The following is a 7,585-nucleotide window of genomic DNA, read 5'->3' as shown; positions in this document are numbered from 1 at the left end:
AACTCAGTAATGGGCAAGCCTGCTGTATATCAAAGGGATACTACCTCTTTTTTGGGGGGCGTGGGTTTTGAAGGAGTCTTGCACTGTCGCCCAGGCTGGAGTGCAGTGGTGCAATTTCGGCTCACTGCAACCTCCGCCTCCCGAATTCAAACGATTCTCCTGCCTCAGCCTCCCGAGTAGCTGGGACTACAGGTATGCGCCACCACGCCCGGCTAATTTTTGTATTTTTAGTAGAGATGAGGTTTCACCATGTTGACCAGGCTGGTGTCGAACTCCCGCCTTCAGCCTCCTAAAGTGCTGCGATTACAGGCGTGAGCCACCGCACCCGGCTTAAGGGGATACTACTTCTTGTATTACGTTTTATTATTTTCCAGTGTTAAAGAGCACCTTGTTTATTATTACACTCGACATAATTAGCAGAACATGGAAATTATTAAGAAGTAAAACCACATGCTAAAATCCACACGTTTAAAATTCAGTATATAGCTAGTAAATATGATTAAAGAGGAAAGAAAAAGCAGAAAGTGGAATACGGACTAGGCAATGAAAGCAATCACCTCCTTAACATTTTGGTATGAACTGGTTGCATAATTGCTACATAAATTGGTAAACTGAATGAAATGAATACTTACTAATTATTTGTGATTTTGGGCGCCTGTAGTCCCAGCTACTCGGGAGGCTGAGGCAGGAGAATGGCGTGAACCCGGGAGGCGGAGCTTGCAGTGAGCTGAGATCCAGCCACTGCACTCCAGCCTGGGCGGCAGAGCGAGACTCCGTCTCAAAAAAAAAAAAAAAAAAAAAAAAAAAAAAAAAAAGAAAATACACAAACACTAGGTAAGCAATAATTTACAGATCTTTGTAGACACAGTGTTGTATTTAAAATTTTGGAGAAAAAATAGCTTAAGAAAATGTGTGTTATTGTACTAATCAAGCATTCAAACAAACATGGAAGACATTTCACAAGAAAATAGGGGTCCTAAAATTAGACTGAAGAAATGCACAGAAACCATTATCCTGCATGGGGAAGCTTAATATTTTAAAGAGTTTAACCAACAAAATATGTGTGCATAAACGAGGTATTTTATAACCAAACGCCAACATTCCCAAATGCTCTGTGCTGGTAACAAAGAAGACAGCAAAATAATATTGTTCATAATAGGGTAAATAGCTTTACCAAGTATTTTTAAAATTATAGATACAATTGGGTTATACTGAGCCAAGAATATAGCACAGTCTACCAAATAATGTGAAGTATTTGGTACATAGATAAATAAACAGTTGTACAGATAAAAATTGATTTTATCTATGACTTTAAAAACTAAAGAGCTTGAGACATATAGGTATAAAATACACTAGGAACTTAGTGTATGAGTAGAAGTTAGTTCAAAAACGAGTCGTAAGCCAGGTGCAGTGGCTCACGCCTGTAATCCCAGCACTTTGGGAGGCCGAGGCAGGCAGATCACCTGAGGTCAGGAGTTCAAGACCAGCCTGGCCAATATGGTCAAAATATTTCAAAAATAAATTTGAAAGTGCAGGTGATTTTTAGGTAAAATACATTCATTAGCCAAATGTTTAATTCAGGGTCACACCTTCAATTTGTATAATAATTGTTCTGATTCCAGCCTTGCTTTTTTAATTCTACACAGAAATAAATGAATTATGGTTTCTCAATTTGCCAATAATTAAAGTAGAATGAAAAGAGAATCCTTCTATATTTATATCATGCAAAGTAAAATATATGGCTTTCTTAGTCATGTTTAATTGAACAGAAAATTTTATAAGTATTCAAAATATAAATGGTTTTTAAAGAATTCAAATTAGGATTCATCAAAAATAGGACCATCTTTATTCTTGAAAAACATTGTATTTGTTTACTCTAATAATGAACAAATTATTCAGTTATGATGTGATTTAACTGAGAATTGGGAAATTAGAATCTTGGTAAAGTACAGATTAGTTAAAAGAAAAAGATGCTTTAGAAAATCAAAGACATTTCTGAAAGAATGTATAATAACCAATAACAGTTTGACCCCAGTGTTACAGAGGATGGGGAGAAGGTGGAAGAATGAGAAAATAATACACATTTCATGTAGTCTATGTGCACAAATCTTTTTCTTTTGTTGGGAAGAAAATGTTTTATCACAACAAAGATAATAAATTTAGCAACTTTGTTCTAGAGATCAATCAATAAATCCAAATAGGAGAAAGAGGAGTGGTCTATAAAAGCAGAAAGCAATCTCACAAATGAATATATATAGTGTACTAAATAAATGGAGCTGGATGGTAAATAAAGGCAACAAGAAAATATCTATGAATCCTAGACCAGCTGTGATGATGGCTTCATATGCCCTTACAGAACTGCAATAATTCGTGAAAAAGTAAAGACCTTCTCCTTTCTTTATCAAAGTGATTTTTATGGAGGTAGAATGTAGGACAAAATGAGGCACATTTTACTTCTTGGAACAGCAACAGGAAAATTCCCATCCCGCAGCTCTTACAAGTTAGATCTTAGCAATCGGAACAGAACAGGTTTTCACGGCTGAAGGACTGAGCAGAACAACAGTTTTAGGAAGCTTTAGCTCTAAATCCCAGTGGATCTGGAGCAGGTGCAGAGCTTTGGGGACTCTCAAAGCACTTTTAAATCTAGTTAAGTGTCAGAATTGCATTTAGACATCAACACATTTACATTCCTTGATGATTCCTCCTCCCTAAGCCTTAAACATATAGTCACCTTTATCAAAAAGACATTTTATTGTTTAAGTGGAAGATATAGTTTACTTTCTTCACACAGACGCCAGAAATTTTCTATGAACATAGAATTGTTGGTGCAATCAAGTGCATACTGCTTCCCAGATCCAATAACAAAAGAGATGAAGGTGTATAATTTTATACTCATCACAGAAAGTTTTCAGAGACTAACTGGCATCACCAACCAAAATACAACATGCTACCACCACAACTATTTTCAAATGTCCTCAGTAGTAGTTTCCACTGGACGGCAGGTGTGTAAGCAGGAGCCAAGAGTGAAATATGCTCTTCCGAGCAAGAGAGCAAAGGCTGTGAGATTTGGTGTATTCATCCAGAGAGAGTGTTTTAAATGGGGCTATGACAGAGAAGGTAGACAAGAGGTGTCAGGCAGCCCTGGACACCCTCAGAAAATATCCCCGCTTCATGGATTTATTTTCTATGTTCAGTTTTGACACTAAAAGGTAAAAAAATATATATATATCTCCACCCTATAGTTTGTATGACAAACATTCTCACTTGTTCAAGCTGTATTCAATGTCAAGCCCATTTTATTTCCCCTACTACAAAATCCCACTGCTGTGGTCCTTGTACCTACAGTGATGGTTCTGAATAAAGCCCTCCCTACTTTGCTTTAATAAAGGTCACTGGGTAATCTTTCTCTCAACACCTTGCCCAGCTGGCCCACGGCTCCAAGAAAGGGAAGGTCAGACCCCTGGCCTGTGCCCTGGATACTCACAGGGACGTCTGGGAGTATATGCTGCTGCCCCATCTGGCCCAGGTGAGGCCTCTCCTCCCTTCCACGTTGGGCCCCACTGCAGCCTCCTAGTGCTCACACCCCAGGAGAATTGGGGTGGGGTCACAAGCACAGGGTAGGCCCTCCCTCTCTGCCTGGCCACACTGCACTGCCAGGTGAGTTAAATACTGCACTGCCCAGGTGGTGCTTGAGGGCCGTGCAGCAGGAGGGACATCTCCACACAGCAATGTCCCCAGACCTCATCACCCTGAGTTCTGGCCCCTGCATTGGGCAGGTTGGAGGGCGAAGAAGAAAAGACAGTCCCCTGCATCTGGTTTTCTGTCTTCTCTCTGGGCCCATCCTCCTCCCACTAATACTTCAAGAAATAACAGTGTGATATTTTTGCTTAATTTCCCCTAAACTATATCTGTCCTGCTTTCCACTGTGACCTCACCGCCTGAACTTCCCGGACTTCCTTACACTGGAGCAGACAGTGGCATCTGCTCAGCTCAGCTCTCCTGTACTCTGTGAGGGGTAGAAAAATTCACACATCCTCTCCTATGTCCAGACTGTCCACCTTCTGCTAAGAGTTCATTTACCCACCTGTCAACCTCAGAGTCAAACAAACAAGACGTTATGGGAGAAAACACCTGGCTGATGGTTGAAAAACAACCAGAAAAGAAAGACAGAGATACAGAAAAAGAGACAGAGATGGCTGGGCACAGTGGCTCATGCCTGTAATCCCAGGACTTTGGGAGGACGAGGTGGGTGGATCACCTGAGGTTGGGAGTTTGAGACCAGCCTGACCAACATGCAGAAATCCCGTCTCTAACAAAAATACAAAAAATTAGCTGGGTGTGGTGGTGCATGCCTGTAATCCCAGCTACTCGGGAGGCTGAGGCAGGAGAATTGCTTGAACCTGGGAGGCAGAAGTTGTAGTGAGCCGAGATCGCCCCATTACACTCCAGCCTGGGCAACAAGAGCGAAACTCTGTCTCAAAAAAAAAGAGAGAGACACAGAGAGAGAGAGAGACAGAGACACATTGTGAGACAGAAAGACAGAAGGAGAGAGAGACAAGGACAGAGACAGAGCAGGGAGAATGTGTCCCACGTGAAGAACAGGGAAAATCAGTCATGATGTTCACGCAAGAAAGCAAAGATATAGAGTATAGCAATAGAAAGCAGATCACAGGAGGAAATTAAACCTGAGCACAAATAGAAAATTAAAGCTTAGTACAAATTAAAATCGGGTAGGCCAGCCAGGCACCCACCCTCTTTGAACCAGGACAGAAACCTCCCAGCAGATTGAGCTGCAGCCCGTCCCGGGATTCATATCATGGAATCAGGAGCCTCACCCGGATCTGAAGCCCCTGCCTCTAAGACTTGGCCGACCTTGGACAGGTTACTGCATGTCTCGGTCCATAGTTTTTTTTTTTTTTTTTTGAGGAAAATAATAGAGTGCGCTGTGAAGGATTTGTAGGAAAATTTAATGTATCCATGTTTGCCTACAACTAAATTAGCAACTGCCCCATAGAAAGAGCTGGCTGAGTTTTTGCTGAATTCTTAAAAATCTTTCTCTCTCTCTCTATATATAAAATAATATTTTAAAAATATTCTCTTTGTAGTGGGCATGCAGGCTTCTTTTCTAGGATTTTTCATTTGTTTGGTTTGCTTTTCCGGGATTTTTTTCGTATTCTTTTTTTCACTGACAGATAATAATGGCATATATGTACGGAGTACAATGTTGCATTACTCTGTTTTCACACTGCTACAAAGAACCTCCCCGGACTGGGTAATTTATAAAGGAAAGAGGTTTAATTGACTCACAGTTCAGCATGGCTGGGGAGGCCTCAGGAAACTTACAATCATGGCGGAAGGAGATTCCTCACAAGCAGGCAGGAAGGAGAACGAATACAGGAGGAATTACCAAACACTTATAAAACCATCAGCTGTCATGAAAACTCACTCACTATCAAAAGAACAGCATGGGGAAAACTGCCCCGATGATTCAATGACCTCCACCTGGTCTCTCCCTTGACACGTGGGGATTGTAGGGCTTACAATTCAAGATGAGAGGTGGGTGGGAACACAGAGCCAAACTGTCTTAAGTGTTTTGATGATTGGTTTACAGGTGCAGTTCTTCTCAGGTGGGGTCTGAAGGGGTGACCTGCCCCTCCACACCTGTGGGCGTTTCTAGGTAGGTGGAACCAGAGACTTGAGAAAACAAATGAGACACAGAGACAAAGAATAGAGAAACAGAAAGTGGCCCCAGGGGACCGGCGCTCAGCATACGGAGGACCCGCGCCAGCACCGGTCTCTGAGTTCCCTGAGTATTTATTGAGAATTATCTTTGCCATCTTAGAAAAAAGGGAAGTGGCAGGATAATAGGATCATCGTAGGGAGAAGGTCAGCAGTAAGACATATGAATAAAGATCTCTGGGACTTAAGTTTAAGGAAAAGTGCTGTACCTTGATATGCACAGGTAAACATCTCCATAAACCTTTTTAGTGCATTAAGAGCAGCATTGCGCTAGCAAGTCCCACCTTTCGCCCTAAGGCAATTTTCTCCTTTCTCAGTAAACAGAACAGACAATCGGGTTTTACAGGGAGATGTTCCATTGCCCAGGGACGGGCAGGAGACAGATGCTTTTCTCTATCTCAACTGCCAACAACCGCCAAGAGGCCTTCTTTCCTCTTGCACTAGTCCTCCTCAGCACAGACCCTTCACGGGTGTCAGGCTGGGGGACGATCAGGTCTTTCCCTTCCCACGAGGCCATATTTCAGACTATCAAATGGGGAGAAACCTTGGACAATCCCTAGCTTTCCTAGGCAGAGGTCCCTGCGACCTTTGGCAGTGTATGTGTCCCTGGGTACTTGAGATTAAGAGAATGGTGATGACTTTTAACCAGCAAGGTGCCTTCAGGCACTTGTTTAACAAAGCACACCCTGCACAGCCCAAAATCCTTTAAACCTGAGTCACCACAGCACATGTCTCTTGCAAGGACAAGGTTGGGGGTAGGGTCACAGATTAACAGCATCTCAAATACAGAACCAAATGGAGTCTCTTATGTCTACTTCTTTCTATATAGACACAGTAACAGGCTGATCTCTCTTTTCCCCACAGAGTCTCACGCAGAGCTGTGCCCATTGGAGTCTCCACTTCAGGCTTGTGACTGTTTTGGGGTTTTTGTTTTGTTTTGAGACAGAGTCTCACTCTGTCGCCCAGGCTGGAGTGCAGTGGCCGGATCTCGGCTCACTGCAAGCTCTCCCTCCCGGGTTCACGCTCTTCTCCTGCCTCAGCCTCCCGAGTAACTGGGACTACAGGTGCCCGCCACCACTCCCGGCTAATGTTTTGTATTTTTAGTAGAGATGGGGTTTCACCATGTTAGCCAAGATGGTCTCGATCTCCTGACCTCATGATCCGCCCGCCTCAGCCTCCCAGAGTGCTGGGATTACAGGCGTGAGCCACCGCGCCTGGCCTGCTTTTGTTTTTTAAAGACAAACACAGATGAACCCAAATGAGGTTCTGTCACCTCCTAGTGCTGCATAGGGTAATTTTCTGTTTCAATCTGCATTTGGGAGAGTACCGTCTGACCCTACAGGTAGGGTGGATACTCAGATATGCCTCAACCAACAGCAGGCTCAGTGATTCCTTGGATTTCCTGAGGCGTGTGAGTGTGTGTGGATGTCTGTGTGTGTATGCATGTGTGTGAGAGCATGCATTCCTGTGCATGTATGTGCAGATGTGGACCCGTAGGGTCAGCTCTCTGCCTTCACCCAGCCACACCTCCCTCATTCATTCCTGATACACGTGATTTGTCAGAAAACACTGACACCAACGGGAAGTCCTAAGATGAGCAAATTCAGAATATCTAATGTATAATATCCGTGGTAGTGGGTGCGCTGATGAATTTGATTGTGGCTATCATTGCACAATGTATGCGTATAACGAATTATCACATTTTACGCCTTGAATATGTACAATCCTGATCAATTAAATTTTAAAAAGAAAACGCTGACACCTCCTTTGTAGGTCCTGTTTCCCACACTCAACTTTGAACAACTGTGAAGGCAGAGACTGGGTCCGAGAGACCTATGCATCCGGG

This window comes from Trachypithecus francoisi, unplaced genomic scaffold (assembly GCF_009764315.1).
Source record: "Trachypithecus francoisi isolate TF-2019V2 unplaced genomic scaffold, Tfra_2.0 Contig00558, whole genome shotgun sequence".
NCBI lineage: Eukaryota > Metazoa > Chordata > Mammalia > Primates > Cercopithecidae > Trachypithecus > Trachypithecus francoisi.
The sequence above is the reverse complement of the archived record's forward strand: the minus strand, read 5'-3'. Positions refer to the sequence as shown.